General features: G+C 44.9%; 1 long non-coding RNA gene across 1 annotated transcript; it reads left to right on the plus strand.

Moving 5' to 3' along the window:
* Nucleotides 1-7,975: 7,975 nt before the first annotated feature.
* Nucleotides 7,976-10,209, plus strand: LOC147367865 (uncharacterized). Its single transcript, XR_015168752.1, has 3 exons — nt 7,976-8,575; nt 9,584-9,683; nt 10,063-10,209. It is a non-coding gene; the product is annotated as an uncharacterized LOC147367865 (long non-coding RNA).
* Nucleotides 10,210-24,045: the final 13,836 nt, after the last annotated feature.

A 24,045-nucleotide genomic window follows, 5' to 3' on the forward strand; every position in this document is an offset into this window, starting at 1 on the left:
TGCAATGAGTTAGAGGTGCACACTGTGAACTTAGTGAACAAACAGCAAAGTATTGTTAAACAAAGAAGTAGTGCTTGTAAGCCAATAGTGAAATTAAAATAAAATGATAAAACATATTAAAATATAACCAAAAGAAGACAGGGAAAGAGAAAAGAGGGAGCAAAGAACATTTGGGACAAATTCAAAACAAACAAGAAGGTAAGTTTAAACATATTAATTATACTGAATATAAATGGTAAACATTCCCATGAAAAGGCAGAAGTTAGTCAGACTGGATGAAAATGCAGGACCCACTGTGTACTGCCTATAAGGAAATCACTTTAACCATAAAGGCACGGATAAGTTAAAATTCAAAGTATTGAAAAAAGACGTAACGTTTTAAAAGATGTACACATACTAATTATAAGAAAGAAAAACGGCTATGTTAATATCAGACAAAATAAAGTTCAAAATAAGAAATATTATCAGGACTAACAAGGGATGTTTTATAGGAATATGAAGGTAATTCATCAAGAAGACATAATCCTAAACAATACCAGATTAACATAGCCTTAAAATATAATGGACAAAATTGAAGGAAAAATTATTTAAAAGGGGAGTAGTAGCAATATCTGTGTGGCATGTGGGGTCTTAGATCTCTGACCAGGGATCGAACCCATGCCCCCTGCATTGGAAGTGAGGTGTCATAACCTCTGGGCTGCCAGGGAAATTTCTGAAAGAAGAATTAGATAAATCCACAATTATATTTGGAGACTTTACCATTGCTCTGCACTTTACCATTGTGCTGCACTCAATATGCCAGCAAATTTGGAAAACTCAGCAATGGCCACACGACTGGAAATGGTGAGTTTTCATCCAATCCCTAAGAAAGGCAATGCCAAAGAATGTTCAAACTACCACACAACTCCACTCATCTCACAAGCTAGAAAAGTAATGCTCAAAATTCTCCAAGCCAGGCTTCAGCAGCACGTGAACCATGAACTTCCAGATGTTCAAGCTGGATTTAGAAAAGGCAGAGGAGTCAGAGATCAAATTCCCAACATCCGTTGGATCATCGAAAAAGCAAGAGAGTTCCAGAAAAACATCTACTTCTGCTTTATTGACTATGCCAAAGCCTTTGATTGTGTGGATCACAACAAACTATGGAAAATTCTTCAGTTCAGTTCAGTTCAGTCACTCAGTCGTGTCCGACTCTTTGCGACCCCATGAATCACACCATGCCAGGCCTCCCTGTCCATCACCAACTCCCGAAGTCCACCCAAACCCAAGTCCATCTAGTCAATGATGCCATCCAACCATCTCATCCTCTGTCGTTCCCTTCTCCTCCTGCCCTCAATCTTTCCCAGCATCAGGGTCTTTTACAATGAGTCAGCTCTTTGCATCAGGTGGCCAAAGTATTGGAGTTTTAGCTTCAACATCAGTCCTTCCAATGAACACCCAGGACTGATCTCCTTTAGGATGGACTGGTTGGATCTCCTTGCCATCCAGGGACTCTCAAGAGTCTTCTCCAACACCACAGTTCAAAAGCATCAATTCTTTGGTGCTCAGCTTTCTTTACAGTCCAACTCTCACATCCATGCATGACCACTGGAAAAACCATAGCCTTGACTAGACAGACCTTTGTTGGCAAAGCAATGTCTCTGCTTTTGAATATGCTATCTAGGTTGGTCATAACTTTCCTTCCAAGGAGTAAGTGTCTTTTAATTTCATGGCTGCAATTATGATCTGCAGTGATTTTGGAGCCCCCCCAAAATAAAGTCTGACACTGTTTCCACTGTTTCCCCATTTATTTGCCATGAAGTGATAGGACCGGATCCCATGATCTTAGTTTTCTGAATGTTGAGACCAGGGATGGGAATACTAGACCACCTGACCTGCCTCCTGAGAAATCTGTATGCAGGTCAGGAAGCAACAGTTAGAACTGGACATGGAACAACAAACTGGTTTCAAATCGGGAAAGGAGTGTATCAAAGCTGTATATTGTCACCCTGCTTATTTAACTTATATGCAGAGTACATTATGCGAAATGCTGGGCTGGATGAAGCACGAGCTGGAATCAAGATTTCTGGGAGAAATATCAATAACCTCAGATACGCAGATGACACCACCCTTATGGCAGAAAGGGAAGAAGAACTGAAGAGCCTCTTGATGAAAGTGCAAGAGGAGAGTGAAAAAAGTAGGCTTAAAACTCAACAGTCAGAAAACTAAGATCATGGCATCTGGTCCTATCACTTCATGGCAAATAGAGTGGGAAACAGTGACAGACTTTATTTTTTGGGGTTCCAAAATCACTGCAGATGCTGACTGCAGCCATGAAATTAAAAGATGCTTGCTTCTTGGAAGAAAAGTTATGACTAACCTAGAGAGCACATTAAAAAGCAGGCATTACTTTGCTGACAAAGGTCCATCTAGTCAAAGCTATGGTTTTTCCAGTAGTCATGTATGGATGTGAGATTTGGATTATAAAGAAAGTTGAATGCCAAAGAATTGATGCTTTTGAACTGTGATGTTGGAGAAGACTCTTGAGAGTCCCTTGAACTGCAAGGAGATTAAAGCAATCAATCCTAAAGGAAATCAGCCCTGAATATTCATTGGAAGGACTGATGCTGAAGCTGAAACTCCGTTACTTTGGCCACCTGATGTGAAGAACTGACTTATTTGAAAAGACCCTGAAGCTGGGAAAGATTGAAGGTGCGAGGAGAAGGGGCTAACAGGATGAGATGTTTGGATGGCATCACCAGCTCGATGGATATGAGTTTGAGCAAGCTCTGGGAGTTGGTGATGAACATGGAAAGCTGATGTGCTGCAGTCCATGGGGTCGCAAAGAGCTGGACACGACTGAGTGACTGAGCTGAACTGAAGCTTTGCTCTTCCTATGACTGATAGAAATTTAGACAGAAAGTTGCTAAAGATATAGAAGAACTGAACAGCATCAACAAGACTGACATATAAATAACATTTATAGATGTTACGACGTTCTATAAATGACACTTATAGAGCACTCTACCCACGACAGCAGAGTTTACATTCTTTTCAAGAACTTACAGTGCATTTACCAAGATAGTCTTGTCTGTATGCTGAATCATGAAACAGTTCTCAATAAAATTGAAAGGACTGAAGTTGTGCAGGGTATATTAATTGATGATAGAAGAAATAAATTAGAAATCAGTAACAAAATGTAATTCCTGAATATTTGGGAATTAAACAACATACTTCTAAATAATCCATAGTTCCAAAAAGATAATACCAAGTAAACTTAAGAACAGCAGTTGAGCTGGAAAGTAGAGGGAAGTTCTACCTTTAAATACTTACATTAGAACATTAAAAAGATTAAAAATTAATGATCTGAGATTTTACCCCTAAGCACTGTGTCAATTATTTCTTACAAATTATCATAAGTTGTGTTCATTGTCACTCCATTAAAAATGTTTTCTAGCTTCCCTTATGTTGTTAGAACAACATTGCATGCTGTGGGAAGCGACAGAGATCAGGCCACCTTCAAGACCTAAACCACAAAGGCTGGTTGTCTTTACCTCCTTTAATTCATTAGTGTGACCCCTACAAAAGTCACGTGGTTCCTGGAGGGCAATCGAATCTGCTGCAGACGCAACCCAGATGGAACTCCAGTTGCAGCTGTTATGCAAGACATGCTATCTTTAATAGGGTAGTTAATAGAGTCTTAAATACATGACCTGTGGCCACTTGTATGAAAAATATGTTCTTCCCATCTCTAACAGAAAAGGGAGTAATATACAGTTTGTATTTACTTAGAGCATGTGACAACCTACATTAGTCATGCCCCAGGGTTATATTAACTTTCTTTCCCTCTGTCATAATATATTCTGAGGAAACGTGAACTGTCTGAACATTAGGAGGAATATCACACTTATATTCATGATGTTGTGATTCATGGACCATATATGGAAGGACAGTTAGGTGCATTAGACATGTTGATAAGACATATGCACTCTTCCTAGGGGGTAAGAGATAAACCCTATGAAGATTCACTTTGAATGAGCAGTGATTCCTTTGGACAGGAGTAGACACATAAGTCAGGTGTGGCCTTGCCTTTCTTGCCTGCAGAGCCCTACCTAATATCATCACTGTCTGGGAGCTTAAAAGACTCTACTGTTCACCGCCAGAGGATCCCACATGCCATTGTGTCAGACAAGGGGACCCATTTCACTTTTAATTGATTAATTAATGCCTTCGCTGTGTCACGCAGGTGGTTCTGTTGCTGTGCACAGGTGCTCGAGTTGTGGCTTGTGGGTTCAGTAGTTGCGGTACTAGGGCATAGTTGCACCGTGGCATGTGGGGTCATGGTTCACTAACCAGGGATCAAACCCGTATCCCCAGCGTTGCAAGGTGGATTCTCACTGGATCACCAGGGAAGTCCCAAGGACCTACTTTATAGTGAAAGAGGCATTGGAGACTCACTTATCATATCATGTTCCACTCCGTCCAGACGCTGACAACCTAATAGAGTGATGGAGTGGGTTGCTGAAGACACAGCTGAGGCATTCGTGTGAGAACAAGGTGTCATCTTCCAGGACGCAGTGTGTACTCTAGACTGATGATCTTTGTATGTCACTGTGCCCTCAAACGGAGAAGGCAATGGCACCCCACTCCAGTACTCTTGCCTGGAAAATCCCATGGATGGAGGAGCCTGGAAGGCTGCAGTCCATGGGGTCGCTGAGGGTCGGACACGACCGAGCAACTTCACTTTCACTTTTCACTTTCATGCACTGGAGAAGGAAATGGCAACCCACTCCAGTGTTCTTGCCTGGAGAATCCCAGGGACGGGGAGCCTGGTGGGCTGCTGTCTATGGGGTCTCACAGAGTCAGACATGACTGAAGTGACTTAGCAGCAGTGCCCTCAAAAGGTAGAATATGTGCACTGGTAACCAGGGGGATGACAGTGGGAGTATCCTTACTTGGGGAATTTATGAATCCCTTATAGAAAATCTGAATTCTGAGTGTTCAGAGGTTTTGGTTAACAAAAGGGAGGACTTTCAAGGGAACATGGAGAGAGACCATGGAAATATAGTTTATTACTGTTTCCAGGGTGCTTTGGGCTCCTTGTCCTAAGAGAACATCATTCAAGAGTTGGAGTCACCATCCTGAAAAAGGTAATTACTTCTGACTGTAAGGAGGAGAAAGTGCTTAGTAACGACAAGAAGGAATGTTTGGTCTCCGGGGATCCACTGTGGCCTACTTTTGGTGTTGCTCTACCCCTGTTGATAGTAAATGGATGACAGCATCAGTCACAGTCTAAGTTGGGCAGGTGACCAGGGCCTCAGACTTCTCCCCAGTGAATGGGTCATGCTGCTATGTTCCGGCTGAGAATGAGGGGAAATCTAGCATGCGTGGTGGCACAGGGAATGACAGTGACTTAAAGCCCCAAGGCAAATTTCAGTATGGTTGGGGGTGTAGTTTCTCCATAAAACTTTCAGAATCCTGAAGGCATGTTTCCGGAACTAATATGAAGTGAGTCCAAGCAGCGCAGGCTGTGGGCTCTAGTGGTTGCTGTAATACGCTGCCCTGGTGATTATGGGGGCAACATTCTAGCCCTGGCGAGAGAACTAACACATAACCTTGCTCATACCATTGCTAATTTGAGTCTATGTTACATCAGCCAAACCTACAGCCTACCTATCTAGTGCAGCCATAAAGCAGGTAATACCACTGTCGTGTTGGGACACCTAGGGTTGTTCATAGGAGATCAGATTGTGAGGCCAGCACTTTACCATTATAAGTGAAACTCTGCCCAGAGAGTCATAACTGCTTCTCTGTCTCCCTAGTTACACGTCTCAGCAGATGCATCCCTGTGGCTCAGGGCTCGCCCATCATTTTTGCTGAGTGCTTTGGCAGATATAACTCATGGTGGAGAAGAAGATGGAAAAGAGCACACAGAGATGTTTCCCTAAAGCTTTCAGGTTTCAGTTCAAAAACCATCATTCTTTGTTTTTTCTCCTTTTTGAGAACGTCTGAAATAATCTCTCAATCAGTTAATACAGAATTGCATTGCTTTGCAAGTGTGTGACTCACTCACATAATTTCACATCATTAAATGCCTCTTGAGAGATGTAAAGCTCTTCATTATCCCTCTGCTAGAAATGGGAGACATGGCAAGAAATTCCAGGGAGGCCTCTATTTCTGACTCATCTGTTCTTCTAGGGTCCTGAATTCAAAGGTCATTATTTGAATAAGTCACATCAAGTCAGGGCCAAATGTTTTTCACTTGTAAGATGGGACACTTTGTCTCAGGGCAAAAATTACCGTTGACAGTCACACAGAGGAGTTGAGTGAACTGACCAAGATTAACTTTGGGTCAGTACTCCCCCTCAGATTCCTTCAAGGAGGCTACCCATAGCTGAGAGAAGCGGAGGGGCTCTCTGTGAAGTCACTTGACTGGAGCAAAGGGTGGTTGGATGAAGGCAAATGTGAGATGATGTTGCCCTTGGGGGAGCTTCAGAGCAGAGCTTGAGATAGCCCAGAGTTGAACTTGAAAAAAACAAAGGTTAGAACCTTCAAATAAGTACCAGAGAAGTGCCTTAAAAGGGTCCATGTTCTTTAGGCAAACGATTCTCTTCTTGGGATTCATCTGCAGGTGAGCTTAATGGGTATGAGCAGTGGTATCCACAAAAACAGCCAGGGTAGAATTGCTTATAGCATTGATGTGATGGGAGCAGCCTAAACAGTCAACAGTAGGCAAGTATCACAATAAAGCATGGCACAATTGTATAGTGGAATATTGTGTGTCCAACAGAAATGATGATGGGTTGTTCTTAATTTTTGGCTCATAGACCCTTTCAAGTCTCCAGGAACCATAGATCTTCTCCCCATAAAAAGCCATATATGCACATACACATACACTTCAACTTTCAATTTTAGAAATCTTCCCAATTTCTATGTGACACTATCTTAAGAATCCCTATGTTAGATGTATTTTTAATAACCTACAAAGGGGTTTGTACACAGCATATGTTTTGCATGAAAAAAACAGTTTACAAAATAGGATGTGTGAGATGACAAAATTTTATAAGAAAAGTGTAAATATCCTTCCAGCTGTGCAGAAAAAATCTGAAAGTTGGCCGTCATGCAATTAGAGTACACAAGAGAGAGCTCACAGTTCCGAGGACTCTGGGGGAAGCCAAGTGTGTGGCAACTGTACCCAGGGGCCCCATCTTCTGTTGAGGTAGATCTAGGGGCCTGGGCTTCCCTGGTGGTTGAATAGTAAAGAATTTGCCTGCAATGCAGGAGACCCGGGTTCAATCCCTGGGTCAGGAAGGTCCCCTACAGGAGGACATGGCAGGCAACCCAATCCAGTATTCTTGCCTGGAAAACCCTGTGAACAGAGGAGTCTGGCAGGCTACAGTCCCTGGGGTCACAAAATAGTCAGACATGACTGAGCAGCTGAGCATACACTCTAAGGGCCTGGCACTGCCTGATCCGAGGGGCCCTGTCCCTGCTCTTGCAGGGAGTATGCTCCTGAATATTTGCATGATTACTATCACTTCTTCCTCCAGGTGCCATTTCTTGAGAACCTGCAGGGATCTCCTGAAAGTATGACATTGAGTCCCAAGTGTCAGACCTTGGGGAATGGAAACATATACAAGGGAGAGAGACAAAGATGGAAAGGGAGCCAGGGTCCATGTGAAGGAAAGATTAGTGAAAGATTCTAGGAGTCTAACCCGGAGAGGAGATGACTAAGAATGATCAAGGTCATTGTCTTCATGCATTTGAAGACTATCACAGGGAAGAGGAGATGCAGTTTTTGTACAGTAATTAGACTAATGTATATTATGCACAGTGGCCTAGGCTTTGTGTTAAAAGCAGGAGAAATCGCTGATGAAGTTTCTCTTATGTAATAGGGAAAGGCAGAGGGTTTAATGAACATTCCAATATGGTCTGCTGTATCCTACACAGTAAAGATATGTCAGGGTGGAAAGGAACAGTTGAGCTACTCGACCTGGGGAAGTTGTAGTGGATTTTAAGGATGGACAGAACTTTTCCAGGTTTAGAAATATGAATTCCAGACAGGAAAAACAATGCATACCATGGCCAGAGGCGTGATAAGTGGATTTTGTAGAGGAAAGAGGTTTAGGTGGCTTCCCAAGAGTGAAGAACCTCAAGTTCTGTGCTGAGACATTCAAAGCTGTGCTGTGGGAGCCACGGAAATATCACCTCTCCCTCACCTGCCTGTGCATCCAGGTCTAATGACGGCAGGTCCGAATTGCTGTGGGAAAGAAGGACTCTCCATCAGGCAGACGCTCGTCAGCCCCTTTCTGGACATGAATCAGAGTATCAACTACTGGATGGGGCGCTGGACAGAACTTTATGATCCCGTCCACCCCAAAGAGTGACCCCAGCCTCAGCTTTTCAGGGAGGTGTATTTATGCGTCTCCCTCTGTGAAAGATATGTCTTTCACATATCTTTCACAAAGGTATCATTTGTTTTTGCTTTCTAATTCAGTAAACTTTTTATTATCTTAATAGCTGGGTACCAGAATTCATCTACAAAGTGATCATTCTTACTTGGAAAGCTCACCTGTCACGTTACTCTGAGTGCCAGGTAAGACTCCAAGGGGGTTGGTAAGAATGCAAGCAAAACAAACAAACAAGCCAAAGTCTAGCTAAGCTGTCCAGCTTGGGAACATGAAGTGTTCATAGGTCTGTCTGTGTCTCTGTATCAGTGAGGAAGAGGAGTGAGGGGCTTATAAGGGAGTAGGGGAGGAGGGATTAGAGACGGGCTGAGACCGAGGACTGCACGGAGTAGGGCCAGAGCCACTGTGCACAGATTCTGCAGACTGCAGGGGCTCAGGTTGGCTGGCTGAGGGGCCAGGGTAGGGCTGCAACAAAACCACTGCTTCCCTCTCCAAGTCCCTTGGTCTGTGAGCACGTGGACAGAGTGCCTCTATGGCTTCGAGGTGACCCTGGGAAAAACATCCTGTGGGAATTCCCTGGTGGCAGGCTGGCCAACAGAGTTTCACAAGGGAGCTCTTCAACGTTGGATTTGAAGCTGTTGGTAGGTAACCCCTTTCCTATCTCTATGTAAATCTTCAAGTAAATCTGCTATACTTATCAGCTCTTTGTGCAAGATGCCACACATGTGTGAATGTGTGTGTAGAATTGAGGAAGGGTGGATTTCTTGCCTGGTTTGTAGTCACATGGTATAAACAGCACTTGAAGAATCAGGGATCAGATGTGGAGACATCGGAATGCAGTCTGTTGCTGGAAATCCACAGAAACCCCAAAGCCTTTGCTTTTCCATTGAGCATGAAGTTAATGATTTGAGCCAGTTTATCTGGATTTCAAGGGCGGAAGGAAACAAATGACATCGGAATTATATTTATAGTTTCAGTGCCTCCAGCAAGATGTCATTGCTACATTTATTTTATGACTGTCTGTCTCTTTCTCAAGTAAGCTGCTATTGTATCATGAGTAGTTTACACAAGTCATGGGAGTTTTCAGGAAGCTGTTTAAAACACCTCTTATATGAGCAAATGGAGATTTGTATTTCCAGGATCTGATAGAAGATAGTTCATTCATGCACTAGACCTTCTGAAATGTATTTTTATAGACAATAATTGGATGAACTAGCTGAATGCAACACAAGGCATGGAAGGGCAAGCCGTTACCTGTCCTGAGTTCAAGATCCAGCTCACGTGCTACATCACTGTGTGAGTACCCCCAAGCTCTCTGATAGGTAATTGTTCCACGACCCTGAAGTGTTGAGCATAAATGGTGCTTCACTACAACTTGGAAGCCTAAAAGATTTCTAACAATATGTATGATATTGTCCTAATCCTCTTTTTCAGTTGACTCCTTCCCAGAGGGGCCTCATGTTGCCTGTCTTTGCTTTGCTGTCTTTTAGTCCCTGCTTCTCCCCTCCTTTTTCATATGTCCTGGGGGAACTTTTATTTTCATCTAGTTCAGGGTTCCTTTACCTCTACACTCTTGAGCTCACGGGTTCAATGATCATTTGTTGCAGGCAGGGGCTGGGGTGTCCTGTGCTTTGTAAGATATTGAGCAGAGGCATCCTTGTTTTCTCCTCACCAGATGCCAGTGCACTATTCTCCCGGCTGAGATGGATGGAAATATCTCCAGACACATGCCAATATCCCTCCGGGAGCCAAACAATACACCCTCCCCTCCAGTTTGGTGAATATCCAAGTTTGATGAATATTAAATTATTCTTGCCAGTGAGAAGTGGAAATTGAGGATTCTTCCTGGTTTCCATCCCCCTTCCCTCACTCTCTCTCTCTCTCTCTAACACACACACACACACGCATACACACATCACTGACGCTCATCTTCATCCTCTCGTATTGACACAGATATTATTTCTCTAAGGCAGCTCAGTCAGTGGCACGGTAGGTATTTCCCACTGTAGGAGCACTCCCATCATGGGAGCAGGACTTGGTGAGGATGGAGGGCAGTCTTTCCTCTCTGGGTTCATCCTCTGATTCCCAGGGTGGGTGGAGACATCTGCACTGCTGGAACTCCGTGATCAATACTTGAAGCTGAGGCCCAACATGACTTTACAATTTGTTCCAGAAAATCTTTGCCCAGAAAGACAAACCAGTAAATAACTTTGTTCTGAACCTCAGGCAGCTCATTAAAAAAAAATTTTTTTTTTTTTGTCCTTCTCAGTATGACTGATGCTCACCTGGGCAAACATCACCTTTCGCAGGACAACAAATTGCTCAACCGGGCAAACTGTCTTGTTCATCAAACAACTGTTTACTCATGAACACACCCTTCAGGGCTCTAGCCTTTCTACTCCTAAGCTATTAGAACAAAGACCTTCCTGAAACACTTAAGTTCAGACCACAGGACTCTCTAGTAATGTCACCCTTGCCCTCCCCCTTTCTGAGACACAAAAAACCTCTCCGGGTGGTGTTCTCCCTGATGTGATAGTAAAAACTCAACTCCGCCTGCTAAATGAAGTCCTCTTTGGGGAACTGGCAGTCCCCTAGAGCCTGTCTGCTTTTAAAGGAGGGGTTGCCATCATAAAGCATGGATCCAGTGATGCTTATCAAAAGACCAGGAAGAAATTTTGAAACAGCAGCTCATCTGCATCTTTGCCCAGATAGATTCCTAGTTATGGTGTCCCCACATTGCACTCTATAAGCAGAAAGGAAGCAACAAGTGGATTTAGGATTCTCTTGCCCACAAAGGGTGAGTTTAAGCAGAGTAGAGTCAGGGTAGCGAGTTTCATAAGCAGAGAAAATATGGAAAGCATAGGAACACACGTACACAACACACAGCACACACATGCACACACACACACGCATACACACGCACTTTGGAATGATGGAATATTTCACTTTTATTACTTTGCCATATTTAACGTGTGTTTCTTAATGAAGATGTTTTATTATTGTTAATCAGAATACTTGCTGCTATAATTTTAGATGGAATTATATGTGAATATAATTCTCTCCTAGCATATACTGGGATATTCAGGATCTTGGCTTCAAAAACTACTGCAGAGTCGGGAGTGTATCATCTGTAGAAAGCGTTAATTAATATGAAGTGTGAATGGAAAGAATTGTGATTACGTCTCCTTTTTTCCCCTTTGCATTTCTTTAACCACCTCAAGGTTACTAGAAAATGCACTTACTAGTGAGATGGAGTGGGTAACCTCTGGGGCATATGTCAGGATACAATAACCAGCAGTAAAATAAGTCACACTGCTGATACTCAGAGAGATGGAAGGATATAAAACCAGGAGATCCTTGACCCAGTAGGTCACTATAAAGATGAACTTCTAGGTTTGGCTTCATCTCTGGTTGTTTTAGTTGCTGAGTCATATGACTTTGGCCACTGAGTCAAGTCTTTGCAACCCCATGGACTGTAGCCATCCATGCTTCTCTGTCCATGGGGCTTCCCAGGTAATAATGCTAGTGGGTGGCCATTTCCTTCTCCAGGGGATCTTCCTGGCTTTTCCTCTACTACTTCCTAGCTGTGAAACCATGAGCAAAACGCTTCACTTTTTAGCTATAGTTTATTCACCTGCTAAGGTGAGATGTCTATACCTGCCCAATGAGCCTCACGGATTTGTTGTAAAAACCAAAAGAGATACTGCAGAAAAACATGTTTAGGAACCAGTTCAAATTCATTTTATTATGAGAACACCTCTTACTTTTTCAAATTGATATAACCATTGGTTAACATAAACTCCCTGGAGAAGGAAATGTTGACCCATTCCAGTATTCTTGCCTGGGAAATCCCATGGACAGACGACTTGGTGGGCTTGCAGTGCACAGGGTCACGAACAGTTGGACACGATGCAGCGGCTAAACACCACCACCACCACCACCACCACCAACATAAACTCCCGCACCTGGTGTGAATTCTAGAGCTATTCAGTTCAACGGGATTGCTCCAGGCAGACACAGGCATTTGGGGATCTCTGTCTTGTCTTAGAGTACTGTGGCCTGGCACTGTACCAGGAGCCTGGCTGGAGACCCCAGCTTGCAGCCTAGTTCTCCTAGTGTGTGCAGGCGCTGGGTGCACCCACTGAGAGAATCCCTAGGTGGAATGCAGAGGATTGCTTGCATCACCATCCTTCAGCCTAGCCTGTAATCCACAAATTGGATTTTCTAGCGTGGAGCCTATGGGTTTTTCTAGTGGCTCAGCCGGTAAAGAACCTGCCTGCAATGTGGGAGATGTAGGTTCTATCCCTGGGTCAGGAAGATGCCCTAGAGAGGGTAATGGCAACCCATTCCAGTATTCTTGCCTGGAGAGTTCCATGGACAGATGAGCCCAGAGGGCTACAGTGCATAGGGTTGCAGAGAGTCGGACGTGACTGAGCAAGCACACTTTCACTTTCAGGGTGGAGTCAGGGGAATGGGAGGAATGAGGGAGGAACAGATAAATGTCTGTCTCCTGCACCCACTACTGTGTCCTCACCAGCTTCTAGTAAGTGTTACCTCATATAACACCCGGAGTCAGTACACGCATATAGTCTATATGTGATTGTGCCGTTACAAGTTTCCAAAGCTTAAGTAATCTGCCCCAGGTCACAGAATTCATCACAGCAGAGCAAAAATTCACATCCAGCTGCATAAATTCCATTCTGCTTTACTCCATCTGAGCAAGATTTCGGGGATTTGTAGATTAGCGCTGTGGGGTAGGACAGCATCAGTACTGGAAGTCAGTTATGTTAATATCAGGCAGTTCCTAGACCTTAATGCCTTCAATTTTCTTTTCCTCTGCCACACTCTTTATTTTGATTCCAAGAATAAAGTAATCCAAGAATATTGTAATCCAGTGTTAATGAAACATGCATTGAATTCACAAAAATAGCTAAGTATTGTTTTCTTTTTCTTTCTCTCTTAAGGCTAGTTTTGAGTGGTGGGTGAGAATGGCTTTAAGGCAACAGCTTCCCACTTTTTTTGACTTTTGAAATATGAACTGGAGAAAGTAGGTGAAAACAGAATTTGATAGCTTGCAGGAAAGGTTTTTCTAAAATACCTCCAACGTGCTTAAGATATGAATAGGGAAGCTCACGCTCATCGTTACTTGCCAGCCTACCTGCCCACGAGAAGGAAATGTAGTATTTCCTTTTTATTTTCAGACTCTTGCCACTTCTCCAGATTTTCTAGGAACATTAGATGCTTACCCAGATCAAGGTGAGTCAGTCCTTTTCTAGACGTCCAGCCCAGAAAGAAGGCTGGGTTCTGAGCATCGGCTTCTCCCGGCTACACAGTGGTGCTGTTGTGAATCGGCCCTGCAGAGCCCTGTGGTGGGTTTTCCTGTCTGCAGTAAGGTGCTTACTGGTCCAGATTCTTGTCCCGGCTGAAAATATCACTTTGTCTCCAAAGTGATGGTTCTTTTCAAATCGTGTCCACAAGCCCAGGCGTTTCTACCCCCCTCACTTCACTCTACCTGGACAAGCTAGCACGCGTATGCACATGCACGCTAGCGTGTGCTTCCTTTCCTTAAAGGCAATTTTATCTCTGGTACCTGTTACCTTTCCCTGGACCTCTGATAGAATCTCACTGAGCAGCGGTGGAGTCCTCTTGTTACTTCTCTCCCAGAAGACCCACCCTGTACCTCTTATATGACTTCACCCCTATTTCTTAGTGAGTGACTTTGTATACCATTGGTCTCCAGAAGTAACAGCTCTGGTGCGATAATACGAGATTCTGTTCCTGATTCTCCTTGCTCCCGAGTATCACCTACATTTATATAATTCAGGGATCCCATAAGGTGTTTTTTCCTAAGTAATTTGTTTTTTCCTATCTAAACAGAAGAATGGTTTAGCATAACTTTAAAATCCACCCCTTCAACATATACCCTGTTTGATGTCTTAACAGGTGCCTTATAGCTGATATATTATATGACATATTGAAAAAAAGGTTGAGGTTTGCAGTCTGAGAGAAACTGGGCTTTGAAGCCTGGCTCCCAGTCACCACTTGTGTGACCAGGTTATTGCTGTCTCAAACGAGGATTCTTTCTCTTACCTCCTGCCTCTGCCCCCAACCTCCACGATGCAGACTGATTCCAGATGGATTCACTGAAATCACTGCTCTGTGTAATAGGCCTTTAAAAAAAATCCCCTCTTGTATATTCCAACTTTTCTGTATTGATCATGCATTCATTTTGTATTTTAGAGAAAAATAAAACCAGGAATGCATAGATGAAACATGATGGCATGCATGCATGCATGCTTGGTTGCTTCTGACTCTTTGCAACCCACTGGACTATAGCCCAATGGGTTCCTCTGTCCATGGGATTCTCCAGGCAAGAATACTGGAGTGGGTTGCTGTGCCCTCTTTTAGGGGATCTTCCTGACTTAGGGATCTAACCCAAGTCTCCTGAGTCTCCGGCATTTCAGGCAGACTCTTTACCCTTGAGCCACCAAGAAAGCCCAATGGTATATATACCACAGAGCACTTAAAACTGAACGACCTAGATCTATGTGTACAGCAGCAAGGAGAAACCTCCAAAGCCCTCAAAGGAGAGAGAAAGGCATGCTGTACATATGTTCTATTTATGTTCAACTTCAGACATGCAAAGAGTAAAATAAGTTGAGATCTGAAGGATCCAGTAGATAGTTTTCCCTTCCCTACCAGAGTTCTAACCCTAACCTGGGCCCTAGGAAGCTGGCGTGGGGCCTGGAGCGTGGGCCCACTGAGTGTGCGGCAGTGAGTGCGGGGGGACCCCCGCCCCCAGGTGCCTGCAGGTGGGAGAAACCAGATTCTCCACCTAATTTTTGGGGCCTCTGCTGGTGACAGCCGTTACCCTCTCTGGCTTGCGTGGTGTTGGTCCAGGCAGAGATGTCCCTACAAGGATGAAATCTGGCACCTGGGGACATCTGTGCTTAGCTTCAGAGCATGTCTACAGAGAGTCAGAGAAGGCACTGGCAACCCACTCCAGCACTCTTGCCTGGAAAATCCCATGGATGGAGGAGCCTGGTAGGCTGCAGTCCATGGGGTCTCGAAGAGTCAGACACGACTGAGCAACTTCACTTTCACCTACCAGAGTTCAGTGACCTCATGTGGAGCCCCGAGTAGCTTCTGGAAAGACCCTTTGTGTGGATTGAGTTTGGGTAGGGAGGGGGTTGCACTCCCCTTCGTCCCCTTTGATGGGATGGGGTGAAGGAAAGCTGAACACCTGCTAATTCCTTCTCTAAAAAAGCCCCAGTTCTTTGATCTCTTTATCCTTTGGAAGAATGTATTGCAAGCCTTTTCATAAAGCCTGAAGGTGAGTGATGGAGTCAGCTTGGCCACCTCTCCTCAAGTCTTGATCTAGAATGTCTGTGCTTGAGAATATGGGATATTTAAGAGGCACTGATTTATAAGTGGTCTTTGGTTTGGGGTGGGGGTGGATTTCTGCACAGACTCCAGGGTAGTAGCAGATGACATTGTTAACACATTTTCACGTATCATTAAGGCCCCAGGGTTTCACAGTCAGGCCCCAAAGCTGTTCATTCGGTGCCTGGTTCTTCTATGCTCAGCCCTGTACGGGGTACTCGGCCATGAACAAGCCAGGTTTCCGGCTGTGGGGGTTTCAGGGCTGGTTGGAATTACCTTCCTAGTTGGTTCTTTGCCACTGTCTCCTGCAAACGAGCTAAGCGTCATCACTGCGCTGACTCACCAGGATGTCCTGCGTACTTCCCCACCTTGGGGCCTTTGCTGTGCGTGTCCCTCTGTGTGCAGTGACCTTTCTTCACTCCATGGGCCAGGAAGTCCTTGCTGATTGCCAGGCTACCACATCTCTCCCGTTCTCACTGTCCTTCCTCTGTGCGGCTCTAACCCTCTCCGGGTGGGCCTGACGTTGCCTCGAGCTGTGCATGTAGCTGGCTCCGTGGACTAGGAGCTTTGGGAGGGCACAGCTTTGGCTTTTTCATTTTCGTGTTCACTGTGGGGCCTGGCGCAGTGAGGGGCACCCAGCAGAGTGGAGGACATCTAAGTGCGCTTCGCCATGAACTGCTCAGCCCCCAGAGCACGAAGCTGCCTCTCCTCCTCCCTCGGGGGTCTCAGGAAGAGTGGCTATCAGGATGGGTGGCAAGAGCACTGGGCAAGGCATCCTGAAGCCTGGATTTTCCTTCCTGAGCTTTCAGCCTCCTGGTCCTTGGGCTGCCATTGTCCCTCTCTGGGCACAAGGCTCTGCTTCTCAGAAGCGGGGCTCAGGGCTCACTGCTCAGAATGTGTAAGAATCCGTTGCTATTTGCTGTGCTTCTTTCAGATCTGACCTCCTCTGACTGTCTGTCTGTCTCTCTTTCCCCTTGTCCTTCCTCTGAGGTGTGTAATAAACCAAGAGTTTACAGTAAAAGCACAGGAAAAGCCGAATGATGTGTTCTCTTCAGGAAAGTACCTGGTCCCCCCAGGTAGCCAGCGGCTGCCTCAGGAACCCGGAGCCTCCCTGAGCTGTGGCTCCTGAGGACTTTCAGTGTAGACCTGGTAACCCACCTCAAGCCTTTGATGTGGCTTTGACAGGGCATGATACACAAGCAGCCCTGATTCAGAGCTGCAGAAAAGCTTGCTGCTTGCCACCACCAGCCCCAGGGATCAAACAGTGGTGGGGGTCAGTCGGGGAAATGGCAGAGAACATGAACCTCAGCGATCACACCCGCCTGCTCCCCAAACTTCAGGTGGAGCCAACATTTTTTTTTTCTGCCAAAGCTCTCCTAAAGAGGGAAATAGACGTGCCCTTTGAATCTGTGTGCATCCTGAGAAGCCAGGCGATGTTCAAAGGAAGCCCCTGGAGAGACAACAGATTGAGTAGTCAGTCCCCGAATATTCAGAGATGTCTGTGCTCATATAAAGAACTGAGGAATCTCCAGTTGGTTTATACACATCTTCTTAGTAGAAATGAAGATGATAGAGGATCCTGAAGATATGGTTTCTACTGATGGCTTTCACTCATTTATTCACGTACTTAGCGAAGATTTGAAGACTGATGCTGCACATAGCACTATGCTGTCACCACGAACACAATGGTTTTAGGCAGATAGATGGTAGATATGTAGATATCGATATGGCTATAGATATGGCTGTGGATGTGGATATAAAGAGAGACAGAGATAATGACTGGACCCTTGCAAAGCTCAGAATCCGGAAATGGACACAGGCGTTTATATCAACAGTGGCACCGATAATTGTGGTAACTGCCCAGGGCGAAAAGAGTGGTGAGCCACAAGCCTACTAAATGGGGCACTCTTGATTTTTTTTTTTTCTGGGCTCAGGCAGAGCTTCCTGCATAGAGTCATTTGAGAACTGAGCTCCAGTGAAAGGAGACCATCGTCCCCCAGCCTCCCCACCACACACACTGGTCAAATGAATCGCAGTGTGGATTCTGGAGTCTGCTTGAGTTTCCATCTGTCTCCACGATGATAAAGTCAGTCGATTTACACAGTCATCGAGGGACCCAGGCTCCCTCCTTCTCCCCTCCCATCTGCAGCTCTAGAATGCTGCTTTCAGTTTCAGCTGACAGGATGCCTGCTGCTCCTGTAGGCGTTATGATGCTTTCAGGTGCCAAGAACGGAAGGACCAGATGCCAGAGGGGGCATTTTCTTTCAAAGAGGTTACCCACAAGCCCCAGCCATTGGATTCTGCCCAAGTCTCATTGGCCAGAAATGGATCTCGTAGCTACTCCTAGTTGTAAGAGTGTCTGGGAGGAAGGGAGGGGTGGTGTGTGTTGAACTGGGCACTTTGCCTCTTTGAACCAAATCAGAGGAGACTGGGTGGTAAACTAGCTGTGTCTGCCCGAACTATAGCCAGTGTTTATTTTCCTTTGGCCATGTATGTCTTTTCCTCACTTTAGGCAACACAGTGACCAGGTTTTCTTTCTGGAAATGAACCTGCTTCCATGATGAACATTCCTCTTTTCCTGCCTTCCTGAAACCAAAGGATGGTCCTTTAGGACTTTGCATCCTGAACAAAAGAGACAAAGATGGAAAAATAGTTGGAGTACATTCATTCCAAGGTATGGTCAAAACTATTGGTGATTTCCTGCCACCTAGAACCCTGGAATTGCCCACTTTCTGCTGTTTTCACACTTGGTTTTCTAGTCTTCTCTCAGATTCAGTAAGCTAAACTCCTGGAGCCTCTGCTCTTTCCTCCTGATGCCTTTTATTTGGTGCCTGCTTCTCTCTTGGACCTGTCCCCTCTCCTCTCCTCCCCCCTTCCCCCTGGCACCCGGCTCTTCACTTGAAGCTCAACCTAGTCGTCTGGTGTTCAACTCTCTTGCTCCAGGTGGCTGGCTGCGTGTCTGTGCCTCTCCCCAACCCCACCCTCTAGACTGCACACTCCCTGAAGGCAGGGATAAGATCTAGTTCACTTTAGGATTTGACTTCCAGCACCGAGCATTGTGTACAGCGTGTGCGGTTTCTGAATGCACGGTTATTGTTGCTGTTGTTTAGAGGTCCAGCAAGGTACTGGGAACTATTGCAAAATTATCACAGAACAGACAAAGCAGAAGGCAGAGCGGAGCGATTCCTAACGCATCTTCAGACCGTTTCTCAGAATCCTGCCAGTGGACAGATGTAGAGAGTCCTCGTTCTTCAGTGAGCCCTGGCTCCTGCAGCCACCCTCTCCTCTGCATCACATTTTTCACTGCACCGTCTTCCTCCTCTCCTTCTTCCCTCTTCCTTGCTGTCATCACCACCCTTTTCTTCATCGTCATCATTATCCTCATCACTGTTAGCTCTTTTTGTGTACTTATTAATACTACGTGCCAGGCCTGTTATAGGTAATATCTAAGAGGATAAGCTTCTTGCCCAAGATTATAGCTAATTTCATAGCAAGGTTAGGACTCAAACGGAAGTCAGCTTGACCCCAAACCTGTGTTCTTGACCCTTCCCTCTCTCAGTCACAGGGTTCTCTGGCAGAGGACAGGGAATTGCTGAAGCCATTCTCCACCTTCAAATCCCTCCTGTGAGCCCTGCAGCGCCCGCTGTGATGCTCATAGACCCCTAGTCCTGCCGCCAGTGCTTCCCTCCACCTCGGGAGCCGTCCCTGACACCCACCGACCTGCCCCTGCTCCACCCCTTGCCCCCAGGTTCTAGCACTACCACGGCTTGGCGCACCAAGCATGCGCTGTGCTCTTCCAGCCCTGCGTTCTCTCCAGCTGAAACACCCTCCCCAGTCCTCCTGTACCAATCATAGTCGTCATTTAAGACCTCTGTCAAGTGGCGGAGACACGTGAACTCCTCCTGGGTCCCCACCCGCCCCACTTCAATTTCAGCAAGTTGCTTAGCCTTTCGAAGTCTCTTAGTTTCCGTAGGAAGGAGATAAAAGTATACACTTTGGGAATATGAAACAGTGCTCACATAATGACTTATGCCCCCGCCCCCTCTCCCGACCACCCCTTTTATTGCATCTGCCACCCACCCTTTCTCTGAGTCAAAGATGCCCACAGCCGATGGGCCTGCCTCTCCATCATTTTTGGTGATCGTCTTCGGTGATGAGACAGGAAGAAATGACACCCTTGGCAGTCATCGCTTCTTTCTGTCTAGTCTGCTAGGATATTCATGGACTCCTGATGTCTCAGTCCCCCAGTGGCTGGTGAGAGGCACCCTAGACAGGAATAGCTGCCACATCAAGGATGGAAATTCTATCTCAACAGCCTTGCCACTGGTTTATGTGGGCAGGTCGGATAAGGGGCACTGTGGACTGTGTGTAGAGAAGAGAAGGTGTGCATGCAAGGAAGAAGAGCTGGCTCCAGTCACGGAACTGCCTCTTACTGTGCGATTCCATCATGTCTCTGTCTCTCTGGCCTCAGTTTCCCATCCGTAATATCTGATACTGGGGCTCAGTCCCTAAGCAGTGTCCGCCTGGATCAACTCTTCAGTCTGGAAGACTGTTTCGGAGAAGTCAGCTTGGCTTCAGATACCCCATGGTGTTGGGGAGGAGTGATTGTTGGTGGTGGGTCATCCTGAACTAGAGGAGTCCAGGATATGTGTGTGTGTGTGTGTGTGTGTGTGTGTGTGTGTGTGCACAAGGGGCTGCTCAGAGGATGTGTGGCATCAACCTAGAAACAGCTACTGGGAATTCAGGACCACTTGGAATTCTTGAAGACACTCCAGACTGTCACTGTAGATTATCCTAAAGTCAAGCAGTTAGCATTCACTGAGTACCTACTGTATACTCCATGATACTGATAGGAGTTTTACATTTAGAGTTATATTTTTATAAGGATAGTTGAGTTATTCCTATACTCTTTCTCAGAGCTAAGGATCATCATTGGTCCAAACAGCCTTTCATTTTGTTTTTATTTATATTATTTTCTTCCTTGCACCCTTGGTTCCCTCTCCTAGTCTCTTTACACTCCATCATAAAGACATGTATATATTTTAAAAAATGTGTAGTGTTTATGGTGAATCTATAAGCTCTTAATTTATATGTATGATGCCATGATACATATCTTATTCAGTTTCCTCTTCCTTCACTCAATATTTTATTTTGAGACCCTATCTACCTTCTAGTTGACTTTTCTAACTGCTACACAGTATCTCTATCGACCCACTACACTGCACCCTTCTATTCTGCTAGGGGTGGCAAGTGTATCATCTCTAATTCCCAGAAGCAGTGAGTCAGGTTTTATCTGCTGGGTTACTCACTGCTTTTTTTTTTAACCTTTAAAAATTGGAATAGAGATGCTTTACAATGTTGCATTAGTTTCTATTATACAACAAAGTGAATCAGCTGTAGGTATACATATATCCCCTCCGTCTTGAACCTCCCTCCCACCCTTCCCCCATCCCACCCCGCTAGGTCCTCACAGAGCCCCGGGCACCGAGCTGAGCTCCCTGTGTCACACGAAGCTCCCCACTCTCTGTCCGTCACACGTGCTTGTGTAGACGTGCCGGCGCCACGCTCTTAAGTCTTCCCACCCTCCCTTTCCCCGCCCTACGCCCACACGTCCGTTTTCCACGTCTGCGCCTCTATTCCCGCCCTGCAAATAGTTTCAACAGTACCGTTTTTCTAGATTCCATATACATGCACTAACATACAATATTTGCTTTTCTCTTTCTGACTTACTTCACTCTGAATGACAGCCTCTAGGTTCATCCACATCCCTACAATTGATTCAAGGCAGACACTTCCTGCTGATGGAGATAGTTTTGGGTGCTGTGCAGTGGAACTATTAGCAACATGGAATTATATACTGTATTACACCATGTAGATCCTATCAGTTTAGTGATAGTAAGTCATTACTAACCCTCTTTACTCTCTACATTTTCCTTTTAAATAGATCGGGAGCAGGCCTCAGGCTAACAGGTTTGCAGGCAGCACACTCTGGCTGAAATTTAATTATGTTGGAAATTCAATTAAAAGGTAACAATAAAAACCTATCTATTTAAATGTTTCCATCTATTTTAAATAAACAACCTGTATTTCCACTTAAAGAAGTGACTTTCCATATGTAAGAGAATTTAAACATTGCTGATTATATACACATCATTATTGTATATTCCATTAAGAAAGAAAAAAATTATGCTGATTAACTGTCACACACCATTGAGCATGAACAGGCTGCCTTCAAAGATGTTAAAATGCGAACAAACATGTACCTGTTTTTGTTTCCTTTGACAAACAAGGGCAGTTATATAAAGAAGACAGTTGATTTAACAAAAAGTAAATAAATGACAATTCTTGAATTAAGTGAATTTGGTAAAAATGAAGATGCTGATGCAGGAATGACTGGAGTTTGGGAAACACTGAATTAGCTCATGTAGGTGATCCTCAGACCAGCTTTGTGAGGAAGGCATAGTTATTCCTGCTTAGCAGACAAGGAGGTTTAGGGCAAATTTATATTCAGGCAAGTAGGTCAAAAGTCCTCACCTCCAGGTCCTAAGAATCCATCACTTGTGACTTCATTTCGGGGTGGCCTCTCCATGCCCCTCCTTTTGGAGAGGCTTTGAAGAGTGCCTGGATCTTGGTTGTTTCCTCCCAATCTTGAACCCTTCAAACACTTGAATGCTTATGGGTTAGTAACCACCATCACTCCACCCCAAATATGAAGTAGCGTGTTCTGGTATCTTTCTTACAATGGCTACATTATCAACAGAGAAGTCAAATGATGATGAGTGAACATTTCTGATATTGAAGCACCCACTAAGGGATATATGTTGAGGACAGAGAACATTCTAGTAATGGGTGAGGCAAGAGCAGTAGAAGCAACAGCAGCAGTTGTAATGCTTTGTGAGTTACAAGTTTTTTTCACTTTTTAAAAAATTTGATCCTTACCACCATCATGAGTAGATATTATCCCCATTTTACAAGTGGAAAAACTGACAATGTTAATTTGCCCCAAATCATACAATTAATAACTGGTAGAAATGTAAGTAGATCTGTGAAGGAACTGCCTTTTCCCTTCTCTTTTTAAATTAAATTCCCTTCCGAGTTAGCTGTAGATTCACTACTATTAGAAATAATGTAGACAAGTCCAAGAGATCTGGTGTGCTACTGGATTTATCTTTTTCCCTCACTGGTAACATTTTGAAAAATTGTTACACCATATCAGACCAGGGCGCAGGACATGGATACAATTAAGACATAGGGTCTGTCCAGGGGTCTTGCCCTTTTATATTCACCTCCGCTTTCCTCTCCGGCACTGCATCCCATTCCTGACACCTGGCAATCACTAATCTGTTCTCCCTTTCTGCAATTTTGTCATTTCCAACGCTACATAAATGTCGTTACACAGTACATAACCTTTAGAGGCTGTTTTTCCACCCAGCTTCACCCTCTGAAGATTCACCCAGGTTGCTTAGCGTGTCGATAGCTTGTTCCTATTACCCTGACTAGTTCTGTGGTTTGTCCACCCAGCTTTTTAATAGGTTGTTTTCAGTTTTCAGCTATTACAAATAAGGCTTCTGTGAATAACCTCACCCAGGTTTTGCATGAACGTAAAGGTTCGTTTCTCTGGAATAAATGCCTAAGAATGTGATCACTGGTTTTTGGGGCAGTTGCATGTTTTTCACAAGAAACTGCCAGACTGTTTTCCAGAACGGTTATGTTGTTTGTGTCTTTCACCAGCAAAGTATGTGACCCAGTTTCCCTTCATCTTTACTCACATTTGGTTTTGTCATTAATTTTTATTTTGGCCAATTTGACAGGTATGTAGTTATATCCCACTGTAGTTTTCATTTACTTTTCCCTGCTGCTGCTGCTGCTGCTGCTGCTAAGTCACTTCAGTTGTGTCCGACTCTGTGCAACCCCATAGACGGCAGCCCACCAGGCTCCCCCATCCCTGGGATTCTCCAGGCAAGAACACTGGAGTGGGTTGCAGTTTCCTTCTCCAATGAAGGAAAGTGAAAAGGGAAAGTGAAGTCGCTTAGTCACGTCCGACTCTTCGCGACCCCATGGACTGCAGCCCACCAGGCCCCTCCATCCATGGGATTCTCCAGGCACCAGTACTGGAGTGGGGTGCCATCGCCTTCTCCCTAATGGCTAATAATGTCAAACATCTGTTATGTGCTTGATTGCCATCTGTATATCCTCTTTGTTGAAACTTGGCTGCTTTTTTCACCCAAGTATCCTTCCATTTTCCCCAATATTCTTTCTTTAAAAAAATTAAATT

This window comes from Bos grunniens, chromosome 8 (genome assembly GCF_055505025.1).
Source record: "Bos grunniens cultivar Pamir isolate PY7600 chromosome 8, Bosgru_T2T1.0, whole genome shotgun sequence".
Lineage (NCBI taxonomy): Eukaryota > Metazoa > Chordata > Mammalia > Artiodactyla > Bovidae > Bos > Bos grunniens.